Here is a 27,489-nt window from a genome sequence, read left to right on the forward strand (position 1 = left end):
GAGAGAGAGAGAGAGAGAGAGAGAGAATCCCAAATAGGCTCTGCAGGGTTATCACAAAATCCAACGGGAGGCTCAAACCCATGAAGCCAACGGAGAGATGATGACCTGAGCTGAAATGAGGAGTCCGGTGCCCAAACCAGCTGAGCCACCCAAGCGTCCCCAATTACCAATTTCATTTCATCTTTATAATCCTCTTGCAAGGTAGAGTCCATTTTTTCTGTTCTATAAGTGAGGACTCCTGAGGCTCAGAGACATATCGCTGTGGTGACCCAGCTTGAAAGTAGCATCACCTGGATCAAAATCCAGCAGTGATCTTTCAGCTATACTATGCCAAGCGTTCTTAGATCTTACATACTATATTTTGACTATTCCATCTTTTGGACTCAAACTTAACCATGGAAATAACATAGGTGGAAGTGGAGACAGATTGGCATTCACAAGATATACTAGGCTAAGGGAGCCACCCCTTAGGATCAGAACAAGCTTACTGTGTAAGGAGAGGTGAAGTCAGCTCTGAAACTTGCCAGTTTGGTACCAGCTGCTTGAACCTAATATATCAGCAGCTTTTGTTGTCATTGTTTTGGCCACTCTCTTTCACCCTTCAGAGTACGTGTGGAAACTAACTCTATAAGGGGAGGTAAGCCATCTTTTATCTAAAATATCTCTGAAGGAGCAGTGTTCAATCAAGGGCTCTTGAATAAAATCTGACAAAATGGCATTTGGGAAGTTTCTGCTTCACCAGTGCATTGCCCTTCAGCCATTGAAGTGGATGGAACCCTCCAGTATGGACAGGGAACTTCTCACTGCTGGATGGTATCACACCACACTTAGCGCCTTAGGAATAACACAAGCCACCATCTTTGTATGCCTCCATGTTCCATTCTATGCTCAATGCCCAACACATACTCTTCTCTGTTCTCCCAACTACACTGCACTCAGTGTTTGTATATTTTTGCCTGTTTGACAGCTGGAGAAACAGAATCCTGAGAGGGTGGGCATCTCCATAGTACATGACTCAACAGGGATGTGAACTCAGGATTGTTGGATTCCAAATGCCACTGTCCTCCAACCCTTCAATTTCCCTTCCTCACCTGACTATAGAAGTCTGCACCTCAAGCAAGCTCATGTCTTTGGAGAGTCATGGGGCTGTGTTCTGGCTCAGTTTGGTTGGGTTTTGTTAGAAGCATTCACTCTCCCCTGCCTGTAGGCCTTCTACTAGGGGTGGCCTGGGATACGTTTCTTTCTCTTCCGTTGCACCAGGGTTCTAGGTAAAAATCTGTGCTCTGAACGCAGTGAGATGCCTTGTATTGGATTTGGAACACTGGAAGCTATTCTGCCCCACCAGCAGCGGCAACAGAGGCGTGGGCTGTAGAGATGAGTAGCCTACATGCCCCCCCTACTGATCACCTGCTCAGGGCTGAGATGGCTCTCCACGATTGCAGCAGTTTCTGCAGCTCTCTGACTCTGTACCAGAGCTATGGCGAACCCAGAAGCTAGTCACAGACGCCTAGCCTTTCTCGTACTTTTGTAAGCACTTCCATCTCTGTTTGACATACTTCTAGTTATTTCTCGTTTCCTATCTAAACGCTGAGCGGTATCATACTTAGCTTCTTCTACATGCTTCTTTCTTCTAAATACCCCTTAAATACAAGGGCACTCTTTAGGTTCCAGATCTTCCCTTCCTGTCCTCTTACTTAAGACACTGCTTGAGATACCACCTGTATCTATGTTTTCAGTTATAATCTTTATGCCAGTGATGTCCAGTTCGGCCTTCCCAGCCTAGACCTAGGCTGTGAGCTCCTGTACAGGTCACCACATTTGCACTGAACACATTCATATGAAGATGCGTCCTGGACACATTCACGTGAATATGTCACATGCGTCCCTGAACACGCTCACATGAACATGTCACGTGCGTCCTAGTCCACATACTATTGCTAGGTACCAAACCACTCCAAAACATAGTGGTATAAACCACCCATTTTACTGTGCTTACAAATCCTTTGGGCTGGGCTTCAAAGGGGATACATGAGGGCTGGCTGATCTGCAATGCACCATGTCAGAGACCTCAACTGGGGTGATTCATGGTTCAGGCAAGTTGATAGTTTGGGCCTAAAATCATCTGGGTATGTTTGATGGTCGATGTACCTGTTGGTTGGAACCTCGGTGGGGCTCTTTGCTGGGAAAAGTGCACAGAACCTCTCCGTATGGTGTCTCCACCTGGTGCCAGTTTGGATACCCTCCCAATATGGCACCTGCATCCTGAGAGTAAGCGTCCCAAGAGAGCAGAATAAGTGTGCGTGAACTTTTTGTGATACAGCTTTATAAATCCCATAGCATCAATCCCATCGTATTCTAGAAGTATCTGTTGCACCAGTCACAAAGTCCCACCCAGGTTCAGGAAGAAGGAATATAGACCCCTGTTTCTCAGCGGCAGACATATTGAAGTCAACATGTAATAAGAGCATGTGACCATCTCTGGAAAATACGATCTGCCATATATTAAAAACTCAGCATGTCCAAAATCCAAATCATCATCCCTCCTACTCTCCTATTCTGCATTCCCTTAGTGAGTAATGCCACTATCCCTCAGTCACGTGAGCCAGAAACTTGGGAGTCAATCCAGAATCCTACCCCACCCCCTCACACCGAACCCTAGTTCCCGCCCACTTACTCTGCCTTCCAGTTCTTCCAGTCTTGCATTCCAAATATATGGAGAACACATCTCTTTTTATACCCATGGCCTCGGTTCAGGCCATCCAATTAGGCCCCTGTCTCTCTCCTTGTTCTGGCTTCCCCTTCTCCACCCACCCTCAGCCTCAAACCCATCTTCTGATCTGCTATCAGTGTCTTTTTCTAAATTCCAAATCAGATTGAAATACCCTTTTCCTGAATACCCTTCACGGGCTCCCCAAATGCCCTGATTTACTATGTCAGGCCATCAGCATCAGCCCCTCCTCTACCTCATTCTCATGGTGATCACTCTGGCAAACCCGTCTTTACCCTCCAGCTCTCCCAACCTAATTCTGGGTCCCCAGACTCACCAAGGACCCCTTCACTCCTTCAGAACCCGTTTGCACGGTCACCCCTTCTGCTGTCCTTTGTCTGTCCCCCTCTGCCTTGCCCTCCAAGACTTAGACAAGGAATTCCCTCTTATGAGAAAACTTCCCAGTGTCTCCTCCCACAGACTGAGCACATGGCTGCCATCTTGATTTTCACTCACTTTTCCTTTATATTTGGTGAAACCCTTAGCTTGCTTTGATTTTGGCTACCTTCCAATTTTGATTGCTCTTCAAAAATTACCTTATGTAGAACTTTAAAGCTGGAAGGCACCTCATCTTGTAATCCAACTCTTACCTTCTTAGCCCTCCTCCAAAGCCACTACCTCATAATTTATATGCTTACTCTTCAGTGCTTTATATACAGTAGGTATGCAGAATGCTATTTACTTGAATATATGTCCAAACTTGTACAGCTACATTCGGATGTTATCATTTTGGAAACAAGAACAATTGTCAGCCAGGTTATAGAAATCAGATGTAGGCAGATTGAGAACTTTCTCTTTGGACCCCTACGCAGACTTAGCCCCCCTCTTCCAGGGAAGGAGGAGACAAGATTTGTTTTTTAACTTTAAAAAGATCTTCAGTTTTCTTTTACTCACCTCTCCAGTAAAAACATCCTTTGCAAATGAATCAGGCATTTTCTTCCCTCTTTCTTTCCAATATGTCTTATTTTACATCTTCTGCCAAAAGTGAGGGGAAAACCTAAATCACAAGATTCATTGTATCAGAGAAGTAACTCAAACATCCAAACTAAATAAGAACTTATGTTCTCTCTTTTCTTCTCAAGAGTATTTAATCCCATCTTATAATGCTGCTGAAGGCAGTGGTTGATATGGTCTGAGAAAATCAACAGAGCTTCAAGGCAAATGGAAAAGTGTTCATATTTGGTGAACTAGTCATCAGTCTCCTCGGTAAATATAATTGTCACAACTTCTTCACTTCCACATCTAGCTCCTTGATCTCAAAAACTTTCCTGAGGAAGACAAGGTGTGTACTAGTAAAGTGATGTGTTTGCTCCCTAGGATGAGAAAGATATGATACGTTTAAAAAAGAAGAAGGTAGTAATAGGAAGCAGCTGTTTCTCCCTCTCTTGTGTAGGGGAGGTTAAAAGCAAAGATCATCTCTATTGTGACCACTGGCATTTATCAGGTTTGTCTGCTCTCTCTGCAGCGATGTGTAGGGACCTAAGAAGCAGAATCCCAGGAAACTGCTTATATGACTCTCTCCATTAGCATGAAGCAAGGGGCAACATGTTTTCCGATGGCAACTTCCAATGACGCTTTAAATATAATAGGTAGAAAAATACTTAATTCTTACAGGTAAGGGAAGGAAAGGCCAAGAAGTGTTATGGTGGCTCTGAAATAAATCATAACGATTTGGCCTCTGTAAGACAAAAATGACACTAACTCATCATAGAAATTTTAGAACGTATTAATATATACAAACAGAACGAGCATCTCCCCTGGTCCTACCACTCAGAGATCATTCTCGCTAATATTTTACTGCATATTCTATCAGTCCCTCTCTATCCCCTCTCTCTCCTTCTCTCTCCATTCCCCTTCTGTGGGTGTGGATGTGAATATGGGTATGTAAACGTAGACTCAAATACACACATTAACAGAATGAGGTCATACTTTATATCTTGTTTCATGATCTGAGTTTTAACCTACTTTTTGGAAACAGTTTTCTAAAATTATATTTAATGAAACCACGGAACACCAGTGTGAAATGGTAGAGGATTTACCCAGTCCTCTGTTGGTGGGTGGCAATGGCATTTGAATTCTAGAATTTGGAGCATCAGTGACTGACTAAGAAGGAAGGTGCTTTGGGTGGGAATTGGGATGAGAATGAGAAACTCATTGGTGCAAAAATAAACTCGTTATTTCTACCCAACATAGATTCCTCCAATGGGCACTCCACGCAGAGCCTCTGGTAGCCTGACTCTGTCAGGGAGGTGTCACTGTCTGACAGCTTCCCGGTTAAGCCCTGCATCTTGACTGTTCCTTCACCGGCCTCCGTGTGCCTTAAACCTTTGTGTTGCCAAGTCCGTCTCAACATCTGCTTCCTGGTGAGCCTACAGACATATGCTCTCCTGTGAGTCTCAAGAGCATTCATGGGCACATTTGGCTTATGATTAGGATCACCCAATAAACTACGGGATACTTTGTGAAATTTGAATCTCAGATCAACAAGTCATTTTTTTGTTAAGTGTAAGTATGTCCCAGGTAACATGTTTAGGATATACTTATCTAAAGAAAGTCACTCATCGTTGATCAGAAATTCACATTTAACTGACAATCTTGTATTTTTTTTCTCCTAAACCTAGCAACTGACTTCTGGGGTCATCTTTGTGCCTATGAAACTTATCTCCTTAACTAGATCATAAGGTCTTTGAGAATACAGGCTCCAGGTTTTAGAATTTTTGTTTCCCCACAGGCTCCTCAGGAGACAGTGATTTCTGACCGAGGGGTCCTTGAATAGTTCCCGCAGGGCCATAGGCCTCCCAGAAAATGAAAGCCACATTTTGTAGTTATGGGCCCTGTAGATGAAAAGTAACGTGTACAGTTGTGTGTAACTGACTCAGGATTCCTTTGTCCTCAAACACTGTGAAGTAAATTTCCTCAAAAAAAAAAAAAAATCATTGCTCTTCCCATTTTACAGATTAAATGAGAAAGTAGAGGTGCACGAGTTCACACAAAAGATAAATGAGATCTTTAAGTCATATTTTCAGGCCAAGAAATCCCATAGTCCTTCCTTTCTAAAGGAACCACATGGTATAATTCTGTCAATTAACAGATATCTTCAAGGGGCACCTGGATGGCTCAGTCAGTTGAGCGACTGACTCTTAATTTTGGCTCAAGTCATGATCTCATGGTCATGGGGTGGAGCCCAGAGTCAGGCTCCACACTGGAGTGTGGAGCCTGCTTAAGATTCTCTCTCTCTCTCTCTCTCTCTCTCCCTCTCCCTCTCTCGCCCTCCCTCCCTTCTTCCTTCCCTTTCCCTCCCTCTACCCCTCCCCTGCTCACAAGCACTCTCTCTCTTTAAAAAGAAAGAAAGAAAGAGAGATACCTCTAAGTTAGCTTTTATACAGAAACAAGCCTGTTGTTAAAAGCAAATGACAGATAATGGTGTGCCTTTGTGTGGGAAGCCCCCATGGGCCCTTCTCAACTAAATACAGGAGAATGTTGAGTGTTATGGTCTAAATGTTTGCATCCCTCCCAAAATCCATAGTTTGAAGCCCTAACCCCCAGTGTGATGATGCTACAAGATGCGGCCCTTAGGAGGTAATTAGGTTTAGACGAGGTCACGAGAGTGGAGCCCCATGATGGTATTAGTACCTTTTCTGAGGAGGAAGAGACCCCAGAGCCTTTTCTTTCCACCACGTGAGGGTAGCACAAGAAGGTGGCTGTCTACACGTAAGGTAAAGGACCCTCACCCTGACTGAATTTTCCAACACCTTCATCCGGAATTTCCCAGGTTCCAGAAGTGTGAGGAAAAACACCCAACTATTATTAAAGCCACCCAGTCTGTAGTATTTCATTACAGCGGCCTGAATGGAAACAGTGAGTTTCAGACTGTCCTCTACTGACCCATCCCTGCCTGAGTTTCTCTCCTGCACCCTAGAACATGGCTGGTCTAGTCTGAGCAGATTGCCTAACTCTGTGGTCAGCATTCCTATAGAAAAAGGGCATTGCTTCCTTTCCTATACATACAAATTGTGCTGCTTAAAAATAAATCCAGGGGCGCCTGGGTTGCTTAGTCGGTTAAGTGTCCGACTTTCGCTTAGGTCATGATCTCGCGGTTCGTGGGTTCGAGCTCCGCGTCGGGCTCTGTGCTGACAGCTCAGAGCCTGGAGCCTGTTTCGGATTCTGTGTCTCCCTCTCTCTCTGGCCCTCCCCTGCTCACGCTGTCTCTCTCTCTCTCTCTCTCTCTCTCTCTCCTAGAAATAAATGTCATGATTAAAAAAATAATAAATCCAATACAGGGGCACCTGGGTAGCTCAGTCGGTTGAGTGTCCAACTTCGGCTCAGGTCATGATTTCACGGTTCGTGGGTTCAAGCCCCACATCAGGCTCACTGCTGTCAGCCTGTCAGCATGGAGTCTGTTTCCGACCCTCTGTCCCCCTCTCTCTGCCCCTCCCCAATTTGTGCTCTCCCAAAAATAAATAAACATTAAAAGCAATAATAATAATAAACCCAATACACAAAAGGCATGAACTCATAAAACATAAAGTTGGAGTTAGCTATTCACATTACACAAGTGTCCTTCATTCAGATCACTTTTCTGAAAAATCTTCCACATGTCCCTTGCTCTTGATACAGAAGTCCTTAATATCTTATCAGGGCCTTTACAGTCAAGTTTTTTCTGCAGCCACTCCCATCTTCAAGGGCCCAGTACTCTGTTTTCAAATTGTAATCAATTATTAGCTGTTTTATAGAAATGTCAGAAGCATTTGTACCTGTGTTCATGCTGTTTTCTATGTCTTGGATGCCGTCTTTCCTTTTCCTTTGCTCCAATGGGAACAATCCCACTCACACTTTAAAGCTTGGTATGTGTGTCATGAAGAATTTAGTTTTGTCCAGGGGTGCCTGGGTAGCTCAGTGGGTTGTGCCTGACTCTTGATTTTTGCTGTGGTCATGATTCCAGAGTCTTAGACTTGAACCTCGTTGTCAGGCTGCACACTGACAGCATGGAGCCTGCTTGAGATTCTCTCTCTCTCTCCCTCATCCCCCTCCCCCACCCTTTCTCTAAATACTGAAGAAGAAAAAAAAGAATTTAGCTCTGCCCAAAGAGAAAATTTGGCCTCTGCCCTCAAGTCCTCAGAGGTAATCCCTGGCCTCTTATAAGTGCCACGTCTGCCAAGAGGTTCTTGGTTTGCCTTTGCCTGGGGCTTTAGGTCACATCATATCTGGAACTCTAACATTGTGACTTAGGATGGGACTGCCCACACCAGGTAGTATTTGGAATGGAAACTGGCCAGAAAGATCAATCATAGGAGGCAAAGTGGATGCTTTAAGTAACGTGGCATCAGTTGACTTGGAAACTGAGGTCAAGCACGTGAGCAATGAGTTAATCAATCAGTCATGACTGCATGATGTAGCCCCGTCAAAAACTCTATGAGTCTTGGGTGAGCTCCGTAGTTTGGCAATACTTTGCACCACGCACGGGTATTCTCACACCTCAATGCCAGCAAAGTGAGGCTGTCTCCGAGGAGAGAACAATGGAATGTCTCCATCGGATAGGTCCTCACACTCTGCCCTATGTGCTTCCTCCCTTGGCTGATTTTAAATCTTTTTAAAACATTTTTTTAATGTGGTTTATTTATTTCTGAGAGAGAGAGAGAGAGAGAGAGAGAGAGAGAGGCAGTGTGAACAGGGGAGGGTCAGAGAGAGAGGGAGATACAGAATCTGAAGCAGGCTCCCGGCTCTGAGCTAGCGGTCAGCACAGAGCCTGATGTGGGGCTCGAACCCACGAACCATGAAATGATGACCTGAGCCAAAGTCAGATGCTTAACCGACTGAGCCACCCAGGTGCCTCAACCCTTGGCTGATTTTAATCCATCTCCTTTCCTTGTAATAAACTGTGATGATAAGTATGGTAGCTCTGAGTGAGTTCTGTGAGTCCTTCTGCAGAATTATTAAAACCGAGAGTTGTTTTAGGAACTCCCTAATTTGAAGTTGGTGTCAGAAGTGAGAGCAGTCTTGTGGGATTGGGACTCCCACTAACCTGACCAGCTCTTGGAGACACTCTCTGACTCCTCCAGGCCCCTCCTCTAAGGCCCCACATGTTTTCATTCCACATAATAACACAGTGTATCAGGATTCTTGTATGTACTTGTATCTGACTGCCACTATAACAAATTACCACAGGCTTAGTAGCTGAAAGAAATAGATCTATTGTCTTACTCGTCCAGACCTCACAATTCCAAAATGAGTTTCACTAGGCTAAAATCAAGGTGTCGGCAGGATTGTGTTTCTTATAGGGGCTATAGAGGAGAATCTGTTCCTTTGCCTTTTCCAGCTTCTAGAGGTCACCTGAGTCCCTTACTTTGTGGCCTCTTGGTCTATCTTCAAAGCCAGCAGCCCACCACCTCCATTCTGTCCCATTCTGACAATCCCACCCCCTCTTATGAGGATTCTTGTGATTGGGGGAGAGGGGATACCCACATAATCCAGGATAACTTTCCTATCTCAAGAGTCTTTTTTAATACAAGTTCATTTATTTACTTGGAGAAAAAGAGAGGGAGGGAGAGAGAGAGAGGGAGGTGTAGAGAGAGACAGAGACAGAGACACTCCCAAGCAGGTTCCACATTATCAGTGAAGAGGCCATTGTGGGGCTCAAGCCCACAAACCCTGAGATCATGACCTGAGCTGAAACCAAGAGTCAGATGCTTAACCAACTGAGTCACCCCAGCGCCCCCTGCATCTTGAGTCTTAACTTAATCATACTTAGAATGCCCTTTTTGCCATACAAGGTAACATTCAATGGTTTTGGGAATTAGGATGTGGATGTCTTGGGGAAGGGGCATTATTCTACCTACCATAATGCTTGATGATTTTGATCCAAAGTTATCTCAGAGTTTATTTAAGTATCATAAGCCCCCTATTTGCATTAAAGTAACTAACATGAATTATAATGATTTACTTTGGAATTATTGCTGGGATCCCTTAATCTATTGATAATGGCAGATACATTTATTGATGATGGATGTAACAACTATAGGCGTGCTATAAAGATCAGCTGAAACAGTTCCTACAAATTACTAAGAACAGTGCCTGGTGCATAGAAACTACACAATTCATGTTAGTTTATTATTACTATTATTTCTCCTATTATTGTTATCAGCATTATTTATCTGATACGTAATGATGGAGCAAAGTATGTCGGAGATCAAAATGTCTCTCTGAAAGAGAAAAAGTACCAAATGTTGGTTCCAGATCTTAAGAGCATACAAGAGAAGAAGTGGGGAGGGGGAGCCATGAGAAGGGAAGAATAGCAAGAAGTTGGAAGCCCTTTATGGAGTTGAGAATCTCGCCTTCGAATATCCATATCCAACACGCATGGATTATTCAGTGTGTTTGAAACCAACCCTGAGGGAAAGCAGAAGGCGGAGGGACAAAGGGCAACTTGCTCTGGGCCTCTAATGGGTCTCAAGCTGCTGAAAGGAGGGACATGTCCCCTGTTTGAGCTGGTAAAAGACACAGGTCTCCACAGCCCTTTCAGAAGCTCACCCCGGACCGCCGACTACTGTCTGCCTCACTGCCTGTTCAAGTCTAGGGGCAAAGTGAATAAGGATAATGATGTGAAAGTAAATATAACATGCTGGTAATTACTTGTAGGTTCTGCCCTTTCATAAAATCTAATAAAATTGGGCTTTAAATGTCTATCTTCATAATGCAGCTGTGATATGTTTGTTCTGGAATTACTTTGTGTGTGTGTCTGTCTCGAACTAAAAAAAAAGGCACATTTCATTGGAAAACAGTACATTTTTTATTTTAAATAGACTAGGAAAAAATTGATTTTTTTTTTCTGAGCTCTAATTGCAAACATGTCAAATCACATGTCACATTTAAAGGCTGTCATGGGAACCAAACACTGTAATTGTATGTGGACAGTGCTATCTAATTTAGCTGGGTTTGCATGATTTACTAGGATGTGTTGCTATGGGTTGCATTATTTAGATCTTTGATAATCTCCTTCTTTTCCCTAGTAATCTAAATCTGGAAATTTTTCCCTTCTCTTGCATCAGGAAGTCATTTTTGTCAATCCCGTTGTCTGGATGCAACAGGAATTAAGCCCAAAACAGAGGTGGAAAAAAAGAAGCAACCCAGCAGGTTAATAGTTCAGAAAACCAGAACTGGTGTTAGGGGTGCACAGGATGAATGGGCTAGTCTGGGCTTTCAGGGTTCTGCTTTTATGTTTTGAGGAACTCTAATTGTTGGGAAAAGTCACGACCTAATCTCTTTCTCATGAAGAAGGCTCTTTTATGTCCTAATATCTCTTAATATAATATAAATTCAGGTCAAAGCCCTAATTGGTCAAACTTAGGCTGAGTTGCATCATTTTCAACACAATTTGTATTCAGTAAGAACTGAAGTAAGCTATTTGCAAGTCATTTCTATGTCATACACCAGATTAAGTGTTAAGAGCTTTAAACTTGATTCGTGGGAATGGGTCTCTGTGTTTATGGGCCCACTGCCCCCTTAGGAGTCCTCTAGGCTTATAAAATAAAGATAATCTTTGCCATAGTTGAGGTGCTCAGAAAATGCAATAATACTGACAGCTGTGGCTTGGAGCTCCTCGCACCGGGCCATCCACATCCCCTCTTCTCAATCCCAGGCTCCAAGCCCCATGCAGGATAGGTGTGAACCTTGGTATCATCTGTCCAAGGGAAAAGCAGCAGCTCATTCCAAGGCAGCTGGCGATTTATGAAAAGTTCTGGAAAAACAACACATGAATAATTGCATAAGGATACATTCTGTAACTACTAAGTCCTCTCTTTCCTTTTAATTTGCCGTAGACCTTCCTGGAAATTGTCCGGTTATCAACAAACGTCTTCTCATGAGTGATGCCTGAGACTGGAAACTAGCTCTTACGGTAGCTAGGTTTGCCCTTACCTGCCACGACTTGAAAGGTGTGTTTTTTCTGAGACAGAGGAAAAATGGTCTTCACTTAGGGAAGTGAGTGTTGTGGCTCAGGACCTCGTGTAACTATCACACTCTTAGCTTAGACACATTGTTTGAAAGATACAAGGGAGAGTCTAGTTCTTTACCACACGTGAGGCCATTGATAGGTATCATCTGATGATAAATACCTCTTGAAAAGGAAGAAAAGTAGCACAGTTGGAATGATAATTAATCGACAAAGTGGGTTAAAGCAAACAGCTGAGTCAGAAACCATTATACAGAGGTTTCTTGTTTTACCGTGTTTCGCTGGACACACTGCATTTTTTACGCATTGACAGTTTGTGACAATTCCTTGTCGTGCAAGCCTCTCAGAGACATTTTTCAACACAACTTGGTCACTTTGGGTTTCGTGTCACATTTTGGTATTGGCCACAATATTTCAAAGTTTTTTATTATTATCTTTATTATGATGGTCTGTGATCAGTGATTAGGACCACAGAAAGCTCAGATGATAGCACTTTTTAACAATAAGGCATTTTTAAGTTAAGATATATACATTGGGTTTTTAGACATAATGCTATATTGCACACTTAATAGACTACAGTGTAAATGCAACTTTAATATCCACTTGGAAGACAAAAAATTTATTTGACTTGCTTTATTTCAATACTTTATTGCAATGATCTGGAACCGAACCCACTGTACCTCCAAGGTATGCTTGTGCATACATTTTTAAATACATATATATGTGTATATATATAATTTCTTTTATTTTAGAAAGAGAGTGTGTGAGCAAGAGAGAGGGACAGTGGCGGGGAGAGAGAGTCTCAAGCAGGCTTCATGCACAGCATGGAGCCTGACAAGGGACTTGATCCCACATGCTAGGATCATGACCTGAGCTGAAATCAAGAGTCAGATGGTCAACCAACTGAGCCACCCAGTCACCCCTCAAATATATTTTTTCAACTTCATACATAAATGTACATTTACTCGCCATTCTGTTCACCTAATGCCTTTACTTTGAGTGTGTACATACTAGTTGCAATTCTTTGTTGACTTTATTTCACAAACCAGAATGCATGATCTGTGATTTCTATTTCCAGTTTCTTTAAAATGCAGTGAGATCTTTTAAAATTTGTGATGTAACCTTAATGGAAGAGCCAACTAGATTTGCATGCAGTATCTACCAGTATTTCATAACTATCTCCCTTGTACTATATTCAAGGGCAATTTTTAAAAACAACTTTGCCAAGACAAAGTAACTCTTGACTGCTCTTTCATTCAGATCATCAGATATTTTTGCAGCAACTGTGCAAGATAAGGTAACATCTCTCCCCAGACAGACAGGAGGCTTACTTACTGTTTGCTTTAAGAGAGGTAGATTCCCCAACTCCAGTGATTCTTGGCTGTCACGCAAACCAGTTGCATGTGTCGTCTATCACATTGGAAAGACTTGGAAGCAAGTGCAACCCATGCAAATATGCCAATGTTCCGTGGCTTATTATGCCATGAGTAAAAAAGTGCTTCATCTCTGACCCAAGAGACTTGCGTCTTCTGAATAATAACGGGCTGATTTATTAGTTTGTAAGTAGACTAAAAATCGAATCTCAGACTCAACAACCCTCAGCAAGCATGAAGCCCAGCTGGTAGTTCTGGAAATAGGCAAAGGTGTCAGAACATAACCTGTTAACCACGTGCATTCGTAAGTGATAAACTTTCATCAGAATTTTGGTTCTTCAGGGGCACCTGGGTGGCTCAGTCAGTTAAGCATCTGGCTTCGGCTCAGGTCATGATCTCATGGGTTGTGGGTTTGAGCCCCACATCAGGCTCTGTGCTGACAGCTAACTCAGAGCCTGGAGCCTGTTTCGGATTCCGTATCTCCCTCTCTCTCTGACCCTCCCCTGCTCACGCTGTCTCTCTCTCTCTCTCTCTCTCTCTCTCTCTCAGAAATAAATAAAAAACATTAAAAATCTTTTTTTTAAAAAAAGAATGTTGGTTCTTCAGTGGAAAGAGGACATAGATATTCTGGTTAAGTTGGTTATTTACAAGTCAATTAAGACAGTACATACAATGTGAGGGGCAGCTGGCTAGCTCAGTCATAAGAACATGTGACTCCTGATCACAGGGTCATGAGTTAGGGCCCTACTTAAGGTGTAGAGATGACTTAACTAAGTGAAACTTTTAAAAATCATTAATTAATTAAAAAATAAAAAGATACCACATACTATGAATAAAGGGCAGCGTGAACCCAACTTTAATAAAGTAATGAGTTAAAGCTGATTATGTCATATAGGTAGTGACAATCATGAAAAGGGGTAATAACATAGTTGAAACATAAAATAAAACTTAGTGAATATAAAATAAAATTCAGTATGCTTTTGTATCCTTATATTAGTCACCTAATGATAAATGACTCTATATTTTCCGCAGCAATTAGGCTCCCATTCAATATGATTTTTAGGAGTATAAAGAATCCAGTTTGCTAGGTCACATCTTGATCTGATTCCTATCAGATATCTCTCTCTCTCTCCTTCTCCCTCTCCCTCTCCCTCTCCCTCCCTCCCTTCCTCCCTCCCTTACACATACACACACACACACACACACACACACACACACACACACACACAGCCTTTTAACAATATGTATGCATGAGTCAACCAATAACATTTTTTCCACTTAAAATCACAAATTTTCCGTTGAATAAAATCAAATTAAACTGTGAGGAAAATACAAAAACAATTCTTCTTCCCAAGTACTTATGATATATTATGAGCCTAAAATTATTTTCTCCTTCTATTAAAACTGCCTATCACTCTGGATGCCATTAATACCATACACCATCAAACTATACACATTCAATTTGACTTTTATAATAGCAAAATTATAAATTTTATGTATTATAAATGTTATGTATAGAGAGCTATAGAAAACAGAAAATTATAGAAAATTATAGGAATTATAGATAATGAAGATTATCCAAAAGTAATGGGGGGGGGAGAAAATTATCAGTGGTCACAAAATAAAATAGCCACTGAACCTTTGTTAGGTATGCAAGTTTTTTTCCAGTTATTTGGTATTATTTAAAAAGATGCATATTAAGGTACTACTATACCACATAAAGCCCTGACATCTCAATAGATTTCATACTTATTTATTTCTTGCTTATTTATTGTATTATAATTATTATTATAATTATTTATTCTTGCTCAGGTATGGTACAAACCAGGGTTTCTGATCACGTTCTGACATGTTCTTAATATGTCCTTCCATATTAAGGCTCCACCATCTTTAACATGTGGCTTTCAAGGTCAACATGGAAAGGGCGAGAGCATAAACAGTCACCAGTGAGACTAGAAGTGACACACGTCACATATCACTTCTGCTCACATTCCACTGGATAGGACTTAATCAGATGGCTCACTCTGACGACAGGGGAGGCTGGGAAAGATGCATTAGCCATGTGCCCTGGAAGATGAGGAAATGGGTTTGGTGATTAGTTAATAGTTTCTACCGCATAGTGACTGTAGATAATCCTTGCATGTAAATGTCTTTGTGTTGAAGAAACGATTATTTCTTTAAAAGAAATTTCCAGAAATGGAGAATCAATTTATTGTAAGTATTTTGAACACGTGTCAGTCAGCCTTCTAGCTTTTCATCAGAGCTTAAGTGATAGATACATTTAATATGTTGCTATCCTTATCAGGAACCATGATTTCCTTTAACTTGGAAAAATCATGGATCCTCGGGCTGTCTGTTCTGTGATCATTTCCCTGATGATATGCTATTCATGAAAAGCTGAACTTTTCTAGATGTGTGTGTGTGCACGCACACGTGCACACGCACGCACATACATATTTACATATATGCCAAAACCTAGTTAAATATAATGTAAAAATACATTTCTTCTATTTTTAGAGACATACTCATATTTTTACACCACAATAAAAACACTTCACAAAAGTCTGGATGTTAGAGAATCTTCCCTTACCATAAATTTGTTTTGAAAGTCATCCACATTTTTACCTGGCTAGGATAACTTAAAAATTCAAATACTTTATTTTTAATTTTCCAGTTTCTTATTTATAGAGAGCAAAAGTTACGCTGGAATTATTTTCTATCACTACGTGTCTCTCTACTATTTTTAATCAACAAAAGGAGTCAGTAATCAAGGAAAATTCCAAAAAGAATGAATAGAATTCCCTGGAATCTGAAATACAAGTTAATGTGAGCAGTGCTTAACATCTGTATTTTGGCTTCTTTCCTCTACCACACCATGGAAACAGTTTAATCTGCATGGAATTTACCATCTCCTACAGGTGATCTGCATTGGTTACTGCATTTTCTCACTCAGTCAAAAATGTGATTATTGCATTTGCTTCTTTTCGGTAATTTTTCTCCTATGCTTCTATTTATATGATTGCCTGTCCACTTAATTTATAAAAAGGCTGTGTTTCACACATTTAACTGCATGCTTTTTCTTATTTATTTTCTGTGCTAACTACGGCATTAACTTCCCGTCTGTGTTTCCTCTTTGAGGTGATGGTTAACACGTAACAGTAATCCTGTCTTGAAATAGAAACTATGGTTCAGAGACTTGAACCAAATGAAATATCGATTCAGGTTGGAGAATATTTTGATGTTGTAGTTTTGTTACAGTTCAGTTGTTTTTAGAAAATATGTAGGTTTGGATTTAGTTCAGACTGGTTCACTGGGTTTTTTGTCTTTAATGGGTTTGATTTATAGTTCTGTAAAAAGTTTAATATTGGGCTTAGGTCAGAGAGGACATATTCAGCAAAACAGTTGTTTGTTTCCAGTTTCGCTTCATGGGTCATTACGAGGCCTTGGTCGTGTAACTATTTCCAAAGCCACAGCATGAAGTTGGTCCCGCACTGTGGAGTCTTCATCCAGGAGGACAGTAGATGCCATTCACTCGCCACGGAAAGGTGACCACTGCCAGTGGACCTGACGCTGTTATGTACACCCTGAGTGAGACAGGGTGCTAATAAAGAATTGCATGTTTGGGGATTATCTGACTTTTAACATATGGCAGGATTTTCTTTTTCTTTTTCTACCTACGGATAGGAGGGTTCCTGGAATATCAAACCTTAAACGTGCACTGTCTCCACTATAAACAGACTTCTTCCTTTTGGTTTATTTAACCACTACTTCAGAATCAGTGCACACTTTTGAGAAACTCGGCTCTAAGACTCGTTCTCCGGTGAATTCCGTCCTTGCTCTTATTTTAACGGCCGAACGTGGTGAAGGATTAGCAAGCTACTGCGTATAGTCATAGGAACACATTTTCCAGCCTGCGAATGTTTTATTCAAAACGACACTTTAAAAATATGAGCGGGGTTTGTCACTGGGTATAACAATACTCGAGGTGAAGAAAGGGGGCAAAATCCTCCCACTAGAAAAACTCTTTAAAGGCTGGATAAATAGTAAGGAGTGTGTTTAATACAACTAATGTATAGATAAATGTGGTGCCAAACTAGAATACATTAACAAGGTAAGGCTTCGGGGCTCTAGGTAAGATAATATATTGCTTTCATTAAAAAGCAATCTGCATGGACGTTCTCCACCACCACTGGAAACTGCGGCTGTCACCTTTATCAGGAGAACAAGAGCAAGCCACTACATTTTAATCACTGGGGTTTGTCAGGAACGAAAAACAGCCAGCTTCCCACAAATCAACAGACATGTATCCTGATAAGGGAAGTGCACTGGAAAAGGACAGCTACATACCACATGACACCACCTAGTCCAGGGTGATCAAAGCCCCGTAATTGTTGAAGATAAATCTAGTGATTTGGGGCTTTAGGATGAAACAGTTGTCTTTGCACAAAGCAGACGTGTACTTACACGAATTATCCGTGACTTAGATCATGTTTAGATGGGAGTAAATTTTGCAGTGTGGGAAGTAACGGGCCACAAAGTGGCGGCATGAGGCATACACGTCCTCATGACGATCACTCATCTCTGGCTATGTTATGCTTTGATTAAATTGAAAAGCCATAAGGGAAAAAAAGGAATAAGAGTCAGGACAAGTGTATCTGAGTAGAAAAATGAAACAAAACAGAAAAAACCTGGACAAATAAGACAGGCATGGGGACTGTTGGCCAAACGCTCACACCTCTCACACTGGCACTTACGGAAGCAGAGTGTAACCATTCAACTGAACGGAGGGTCCTCACTCCAGATCTCCTTCTTTAAGATAGTTTGAAAGAGTCTTCGTGCTTTCAACATAAGAAATTGAACTTATTTATTTTTTTTTTATTTTTTAATGTTTTATTTATTTCTGAGAGAGAGAGAGAGACAGCGTGAGCAGGAGAGGGTCAGAGAGAGAGGGAGACACAGAATCTGAAGCAGGCTCTGGGCTCTGAGCTAGCTGTCAGCACAGAGCCCGATGCGGGGTTCAAACCCATGAACCGTGCATGAGATCATGATCTGAGCCGAAGTCGGAGGCTTAACCGACTGAGCCACCCAGGTGCCCCAAATCAACCATTTTAAAGTGTGAAATTCTGTACATTCACTAAACCCACAATATTGTGCAACCATCACTTTTACTAGTTCCAAAATGTCTACATCAGCCCCAAAGGAAATCTCATAACTATTAAGGTAATTGCTCCCCATTTCCCTACAACTATCTCAAATTCCAGGCAACCATTTATCTGCCTTCTCTATTCACAGATTGATCTATTGTGGATAGTTCATTTCAGTGGCACCATACAATATATAACCTGTTGCATCCAGCTTCTTTCACTTAGCATAATGTTTCTGTGGTTTACCCGCACTATAGCATGTATCAGTACTTGATTTTGTTTTGTTTTGTTTTGTTTTGTTTTAATGGCTGAATGGTATTTTACCATGTGGGTAGGCCACACTTTGTTTATCCATTCTTTCACTGATGGGCGTTTGAGTTTAGATTCTTGTTGCTGTTTCATCTTTTGGCTGCTGTGAATACCACAGACTTGACAGAAGGGTAAGTCCTGATTTATTGGAATTATGAAATCTGGGTTAAAGAGTGGTCTTTCAAAGCCAGGACTTGAGTAGCACTCGGTAAGGAGTATTATATAATAGTTTGAGATTGCTAGAAACGACAAACATTTCAAAGCAGAAGCTTAAGAAGTCTTGAGGTTGTGAACTTCCTGTTGATGCTTTCCACTGAAGACTTGATAGATCTTTCAGGAAATTCCAGTAAGAAACAATCCAGTTATTTACTTGGGCAAGAGCCTCTTGAAATAGTAGTTGTGCTCCTGACTACAGTGGGATCATAAAGTTGTGTTAATGTAGATACTGGGCTTTGTGGCATGGTCCTCACACTCCAAGAGATCGAGACAGATAAAAAAGGATGCCATTTTCTAGCACTTTGGGGGGCAGAACTTCTCTTGAACCATTCCAACCACAAAATTCTATAAAATAAGTTAACCAAGGACAATCCATGTAAGTGCCTCTGATAAATGGTGAGATCCTCTGGAGCAAGAACCATATCTGTCAGCCATTTCTTTCACATCATAAATGATCTAGGACACAGTTAAGGCTTCCTAAAATCTTGAAGAATAACAATAATAATAGCACATTCTTGAAGTGGTGATTAAGCAAACATTCAGCTCGAGATACGACATATTTTGCCAATAAAAATGAGCACCACCTTAAATATCTTAAATAAGTTGCTTCATATCATCTGTGCTCATGGGAAGCTATTCTATCATTGAATAAATAATGATCTTTTGCAGTTTGGCCATTTACCCCCTCTCTAAAAGGATATGGGAGAAGTTGGAATGTCCTTGTGAGGTACCAGCCATAAAGACTAAAATAAACTTGGCAGCTAACCTAAGTATCCAATAGCCGATGCTGCCTGATAACACAGGGAGTACTTATAATGAGAGTTTCCCATAATTAAAGAAAAACTAACTGTAAAGAAATAGAAAGAACAAATATTTCATCCCTGCTGCCTTTGGATCGATCAAAAAGAATATTGCAAGAATCAAGACCTGGCTATTTATTTTCAAATAGAAATAATCAAAGCAAATATTGTATGGCACAAGGAAAAAACATCTTTGCACTGCATTAAATATATATTTCCTAAGTCCTTGATACCTTTTTGAAGCTAAAAAGAGTGCTCTAGTTTACCTGCCTCTAACCAGTACCTGTAAGGAAAGAAAGTGGAATCAACCTCAGACCACTTGTCATTGAAACAGCTGCTTATTTTGGAATCAGAAAGAATTGCTTTTGCTGAAAATAATGATTATTACTTCAGAGAGATATTTTTTTAAGATCATCCTTTTATTTCTTTTCTTTTTAATTCTTAGAGAGAGAAAGAACGAAAGAGCAAGAGAGCAGGGGAGGGGCAGAGAGAGAGAGAGAGAGAGAGAGAGAGAGAATCTTAAGCAGGCTCCACACCCAGTACAAAACCCAACACAGGCATCGATCTCATGGTGGTGAACTGAAATCATGAGTCAGACACGTGGTCAATTGACTGAGTCACCCAGGTGTCCTGGAGAGATTTTTTTTTTAACCGGATATGAAGGATAAGGGTCATTCACATTTTTCATGTGCTTCCCCAGTACTTTTCTTTTCCTTTCTTTTTTTAATTTAAGTATAGTTGACAGTACTCCTTTGTCTTTAATTGTGGCAAAATACACATAAAACTTAGTAGTCTAACCATTTTCAAGTAAACAGTTTTGTGCAATTAATACATTCACACTGCTGTGCACCCACCACCACCATCTATCTCCAGAACTTTCTCATCCTTCCCAGAAGAGACTCTGTACCCTTTAAACAACCACCTTACATTCCACCCTTCCCCTGACTCTGGCGACCACTATTCCACAGCCTCTCTCGATGAATTTCACCCTTCTGAGTACCTCATAGAAATAGAATCACACAGTATTTGTCTTTTTCTGACCAGCTTATTTTATTTAGTTTAATATCTTCAGGTTTCATCCATATCGTAGCAGGTGTCAGAATTTCCTTCTTTTATTTTTTCCCCTAGAGAATCAGCTTGACTGTCCTGGCATCATTTGGTATATGAGGGTTGGCACGTTTTCTGGCATCACGAGGCATCCATGAGATTTCTGAGCATTTCAATTTTGAATCCAAAAAATAATTCGCTCTGTGAGATGAATACTAAATTATCCAATGGGCACACCTTCGTGGATTTCATTGAGATAAGGTCAAAATATAATTTTGTAAGTTTTGTATATTAAGCGTTGTGCTAAAACACGTACAGAAAAAACAAAAGCAGAAAATGATAAGCACGTGCATAGTAGAAAGAGGCAGCCTTAGAGTAAGAAGGACCTACATTTTACTCTTAGTTCTTCAGCTTTTCTGATCCTTCAGAATTAAAAAAAAAAAAAAATTACATAGTCTTTTTCATCCTCAGTCTATTCACCTGAAAACTAGATTTAATACTGCCTGTCTCGGGGTGCCTGGGTGACTCAATCGATTAAACATCCAAGAGGCTTGATTCTGGCTCAGTTCATGATCTCACAGTCATGAGATTAGCTCCATGAGATTAGTTCCATGCCCAGCATGGAGCTTGCTTACGATTCTCTCTCTCTCCCTCTCTCCTTGTACAGCTGGCACACATACTTTCTCTTTCTCTCAAAAAAAAAAAAAAAAGAAATTAAAAAATAATAATGCCTGCCCTGAAGGGTTGTTGGAGAGATCTACAATAATATATGAAAATGGCTTAGCATGTCACTTAGCACAGAGTGAAAGGTAGAGAAATTTTTTCCCTTGCTAATATTATTTGTATCTTTATTCTACTTTGGACTCTCTTTCTCCCTTTATTGATCTATTTGGTTATTTAATTTATTTTTTTAACGTTTGTTTATTTTTGAAAGAAGAGAGTTGGGGAGAGGCCAAGAGAGGGGGAGACAGAGGACCCAAAGTGGGCTCTATGCTGACAGCTGAGAGCCCAATGCAGGCCTCAAACTCACTCATGAACTATGAGATCGTGACCTGTGCTGAAGTCAGATGCTTAACCAACTGAGCCACCCAGGTGCCCCTCTTTAGTTGTTTATGTTAAATTGAAGTATAGTTGGGGCGCCTTGGTAGTTCAGTCAGTTGAGTGTCTGACTTTGGCTCAGGCCATGATTTCACAGTCCATGAGTTTTAACCTTGCCTCGAACTCTGTGCTGACAGCTCAGAGCCTGGAACCTGCTTCAGATTTTGTATCTCCTCTCTCTCTCTGCCCTTCCCCTGCTCACTCTCTGTCTCTCAAAAATAAATAAATGTTAAAAAATTTAAATTGAAGTATAGATTACATGCAATGTTACGTTGGCTTCAGGTGTACAACATCGTGGTTCACAAACTCTGTACATGCTCTGCCCACCACAAGTGTGGCTACGTCTGTTACCATATGACACAATGACAATACCATTAACTCTATTCCCTTTGCTTTTAATGAACGGACTCGAAAGAGAAAAGAATTTCCTTCTTTTTAAAGGCTGAATAGTATTCTATCACATGTATATGTCACATTGTTTTCTCCGTTCATCCAACAATGGACATTCGGGCTGCCCCTATGTTTTGGCCACTGTGAATAATGCTACTGTGAAAATAGGTTCATATGATTGCTTCCACTTCTTTGAGGTTTATATCAAAAAGTACAATTGCCAGATCATATTATAATTCTACATGTCCTTCTTCTAAGAATCACCATGAAGTTTTCCACAGATGCTACACCATTCTGTATTTCCACTGAAGGGCACAAGGGTCCCAGATTCTCCACATCCTCACCAACCCTGTCATTTCCTGTTTTCTTTTCTTTTCTTTTATTTATTTTTATTTTTAATTTATTTTATTTTTTTCAAATTTTCTAAACATTCATTTAAGTAATCTCTACATCCCATGTGGGGCTCAAATTTGCAACAACCAAGATCAAGAATCACCTGCTCTTTTGGCTAAGCCAGCTGGGCGCCACCATTTTATTTATTTTTAAATGCATTTTTAAAAATATTTTATTTTTAATCTCTAAGCCTGGTGTGGGGCTCAGACTTACAACCCCGAGATCAAGTTGCCTGCTCTACAAACCGAGCCAGACGGGCGCCCCATTTTATTTATAATGACCATCCTAATGAGTGTTAAGTAGTGTCCCAGGGTTAAATTAGACATCTCACTTTGTCCTGTGCTCTTTCTCCCCTTCACTTCTTTTCTTACTTGATTTGCTCCATGCTCCTTTCCCATTTCTCCTGCTTTCTTTCGGTCATATAAGAAAACAGGCTTTTCAAATACACTGGGTCCATTTTGTTTCACAGGGAGGACGCATACATGGCAATGAATAACTCCGTCTCCGCTAAGGGGAGTGGCAATGGCCAACATCGACTGTTCAGAATACTTGCACATACTTGGGGGAATAATTTTAAGTGTGACCTTGATCTTTCTGGGCAAGGTTAAATTTGTGTCTCCTTGAGAGGGGAGGCAAAAGAATATTCCAGTCCCTCTCTAGGTTCACAGAATGTTTTAAGGAACACAGTACAATGCCCTATATGTTGTTTACACTGATTTTGATGTTACAAACAGTAATCCGAGAGCGTCACCACATTTTACTAGAGGGTGGTCACTTGGGTTCTGTCCTGGTTTTGCCACAAACTTTCCCAGTGGTCTCGGGCAAGTACTTTCAAAGCTTCACTCTCTGGATGTAAAATAAGAATGTTTAAGTTTATTACATCTGAGGTCGCTTTCAGGGCTGGGGTCCCCTCGCTCCCCACCCTGCTTATATGAGATGTAGTAGTTATACAGGGACAACACTGCAGAAGTAAAGAGGCAGCGATCTTTTAAATAGTGGGAGAGAGGGAGGGAGGCAAACCATGAGAGACTCTTGAATGCCAAGAACAAACTGAGGGCTGATGGGGGTGGGGGAGGGGAAGGGGGGTGATGGGCATGGAGGAGGGCACTTGTGGGGATAAGCACTGGGTGTTATGTGGAAACCAACTAGACAATAAACTATTTTTTAAAAAAAGAGGTAGCAATTCTATAGATCAAAGCAATGCAGAAAGTCAAACTGGGTGAGTCCATTCATTAAAAAGAAATTATTCCATTGTATGTAGCTTTCTGTAGACTGAGAGCGAGATCACAAAAAAACACACATCAGAACATAGCCCATGGCCTCTTCTTGTAGAAAACCACAGAACTGTTTTGTAACCATATTGATAGTAATGGAAAAATCTGAATTTTATCATCTTTAATCTCATTCTCTGTCATCCAAAACCCTATTTCTCAGAAGAGGTTACGGGGTTTCAGTGATTTCTGGGTTATTTGGAATTCTTAAAGAATACTCTGAGAACCCGGAAAATTATAGGGAGGTTGTAAGAATGTAAAGGAAAGAGTGTATTTCATCCCCCAAGTATCTAAGCATTATTCTTTAACTTGGAACTCTAAGTCTGCTAACAGTTAAAAACAGCCCTTGAACAAAAATTATGGTCTGGTGATTACAATCTATGGTTGAAATAGTTCAGAAGTATCTAAACTACCAATTAATAGGAATTTTTTTTTTTACTAATTTTCATTTTAAGCCACTAAACCATGACATCCAATGTCGTATGTATTCTTGTTTATTTTTATGAGGTACTAAACCATACTGTTAACAAAATAGGATATTCGAGTTAGCTAGATAACCTCAACTCTACCATCTACTCACTGCCCTTCTAAGCATGTCTCAGCATACAGGGGAACCTGGGTGTCTCAGTCAGTTAAGTGTCCAACTCTTGGTTTCAGATTATGTCATGATCTCACAGTTGGTGAGTTTGAGCCCCGTGTCGGGCTCCTTCCTGAGTGAGGAGCCTGCTTGGGATTCTTTCTCTCTCCTCTCTCTCTGCTCCTCCCCCACTCACAGACTCTGTCTCTCTTTCTCTCTCTCTCTCAAAAATAAATTTAAAAACTTGTCTCAGTGTCCAGACTAAAATAAACTATGAATATTTATGGAGTGAATTCATGTTCTATCCCTCCCAGATGCTCCATAGTCTCCTCGTGGTCATCCCTGATAAACGGTTCCAGGCCGTATTTGGTCTCCATTGGGCCATTTTTTCCTTTGCAGTGTGTCACTTGCACACATGCAAGATAGCCTCTTTCCAGGCTTTTCTCTTTTCCATTCAGAAGACCCTTCTCAGTAGCATCTACCTTGAGAGTAGGAGCTTTGCGCTTACCAGTGAGTAGACAAACTCACTATCTTAGCCTGCAAGTTATTTTTTAAATTATACAATCCAACGTGGACTGGAATTTTTATGGTTAATGAAAAGAGAGGCGCCATCCAAACCCCATGCTCATCAAGGATCCATTTCCCATGATCATCTACTGGTTCCATTTTTATCCCTTCATTGATATTACAAGCTCTGGATGTTTTCTAGGATATAGAAAAGACTTTCTGCTCAAGTTTAGGAAGTTCAACAAAGGGGAGCTCTATATCACAAACCCAGCTTTAAGAGTAATGTTATACTCTGCTGTCCTGAGTAGAACAAGCATTACATGGTTTTCTTTGACAATCATTTTCTCTTGAAAGAAAAATCTCTGTGATCCATCATCCAGAAAACTACTTAAACATCACCGTTGGGCTGTTGGCCCAGGAAAGAAGCCACATTGTCTTTTCTTTTTTCTTGTACTTTTCAAGAAGGAATCTGAGTATTTCATGTTGATTGCTTGATTGGCTGCAGAGGGACTCTTTAAAAATACTAAAAAAAAAAAAATCAGGAATCCAGTACAAATCAAACATAAGCTGCTATCAATCATGCGCTCGGGGCATTATGTGAGGTTTTTACTCAGAAAGATGTCATTAAAAGTTGTAGAAATTAATTGGTGCCATTGAATGTAATGGCCTTTCCTGCCATAGTTTCTCAAATGTAAAGAAAAATTATAGATAACGTAAATTCCTCGTGGGATCCTTGTAGATGTCTGCTTTGTTCTGTTATTGTTTATTGCAAATGTTATTACTGTGATCTATGGCCCTATCAAGTTTTGTCTATACTGCGCTGCTTTTCTGCTGCCCACAACAACGGAGGGCTTTACTCATAAGCAAAGACTGTGTTTATTTGGAAATTCTTTGCTTTTATATATTCCAAAAGTGTCTCAAGGTGTTCATTTCGCCTGTTTAAATTTTTATACAAAAACACATTTGTTCTGATTGATTAAATATTGACTTACACCATTTTTAGAACAACGCTGAATCTTATTTAAGTTCGGAGGCTGTGTTCTGCTTTCCCAGAAGGTTTGAATTCAATGTAATAATGGCTATTACTCTGTGTGAATCGATGGATCGAGACCCACAGTGTTTCTCAATACCAACATTGGTTTAATTAGTAGCAGTTTAAAAATTTGACTCTTAATTAAGGTACCATTTTATACCTCTAAAACCAAAGTTTAAGGGAAAGGAAGCTCTTTTTTGAATATTAAATGCCGTCTTGTACCGCATTATCTGTTACTCCATAGCTAAGTTGTATTAAATTTTTATCTAATACCACTAGAGGTTAACCTTTTGCTTCCAGATATTTTGAAGACAATTGTGGATGCCTTATTATTCTTGCTTATTCTATGGTACAAGATTGTAGAAATTCATGAAAAGGGGCAAGATTGCCCCTTGGAAATGTAATGAATTACACCAAAAGTTTAGTTTTCTCATCTTTTGCTGGTGCTTTCTGCCATTTTAGAGTTATCTCTGGATTAAACAGTATAAGATACCTCCTGAAAATTTTAATTAAGATCATGCCAAATGTTGAAAATCTATAATGAAAAGTTAAATTAGATTTAAGGTCAAGATGGCTCCTTAGGTTCTCATACTCTCTTGGCCCTAACATCCAGAAATGGTCAGGAGAGGGCTCCTGGGTAGCTCGTTGGTTAAGCATCCAACTTTGGCTCAGGTCTCATGGTTCATGGGTTCAAGCCCTGCATCAGGGTCTGTGCTGAGAGCTCAGAGCCTGGATCCTGCTTCGGATCCTACTTCGGATTATGTCTCCCATTCTCTCTCCCCCTCTCCTGTTTACACTTTCTCTCTCTCGCTCTCTCAAAAGTAAATAAACATTTAAAAAAAGAAGAAAAGAAATGATCAGAAAGGAAGAAACAGCTTGCTATAAAAATTAGTCCGAATAAATTTTAGCATATATAAGAACAGTGAAACTAAAGCTCCAAAGGAAACAATATTTTGTTTGAGATTGTTTGATGGTATTTTAAACCTGGTAAGTTTTGTGGCACGTTTGCAAAGAGTTATAGGATATTTTCTGTTTTGCTAGTAAAAATACAAATAAACGTGGCTATAAAATTACAGTGACAACTAACAGAATGTGGATGGATGGTACAGGGGTCAAACTAGCGAGGGAGAACACAAGCAGAAATGATGAAGAATTTTAACAGTCCAGTTAAACGCAGAAAAAGAGAAGGAGGGAAAGTAAATGAAAAAATAAATGTAAATAGAAAACAAAAAATTAGATGGTGTAAATCGGCACATCGCTTGTCACAAAAATTCACACAGGTTATTGACTCTACTCAAAGGCAGTTTATGGAAGTATTTTTTTGTACCTGCAGTTACATCTTGTTTACAAGAAACAACTTGAAACTAATTTGTTCCTTAAAAGTTGTGTGGGCTAAAACAGGTTCGTGAAAAATGAGGCCACGGCTACATGGGCCAAGAGGAAGCTACTCAGTGGGTGACGGTATCAGTCAGAGTTCACCCAGAACAGCAGAACCAGTATGGGATTATATTATGAGATTTGTGGGGCACCTGGTTGGCCCAGTTGGTAGAGCATACAACTCTTAATCTCAAGGTTGTGAGTTTGAGTCCCATGCTAGGTGTGGAGCCCACTTAAGGA

This window comes from Crocuta crocuta, unplaced genomic scaffold (assembly GCF_008692635.1).
Source record: "Crocuta crocuta isolate KB4526 unplaced genomic scaffold, BGI_CrCroc_1.0 scaffold377, whole genome shotgun sequence".
Lineage (NCBI taxonomy): Eukaryota > Metazoa > Chordata > Mammalia > Carnivora > Hyaenidae > Crocuta > Crocuta crocuta.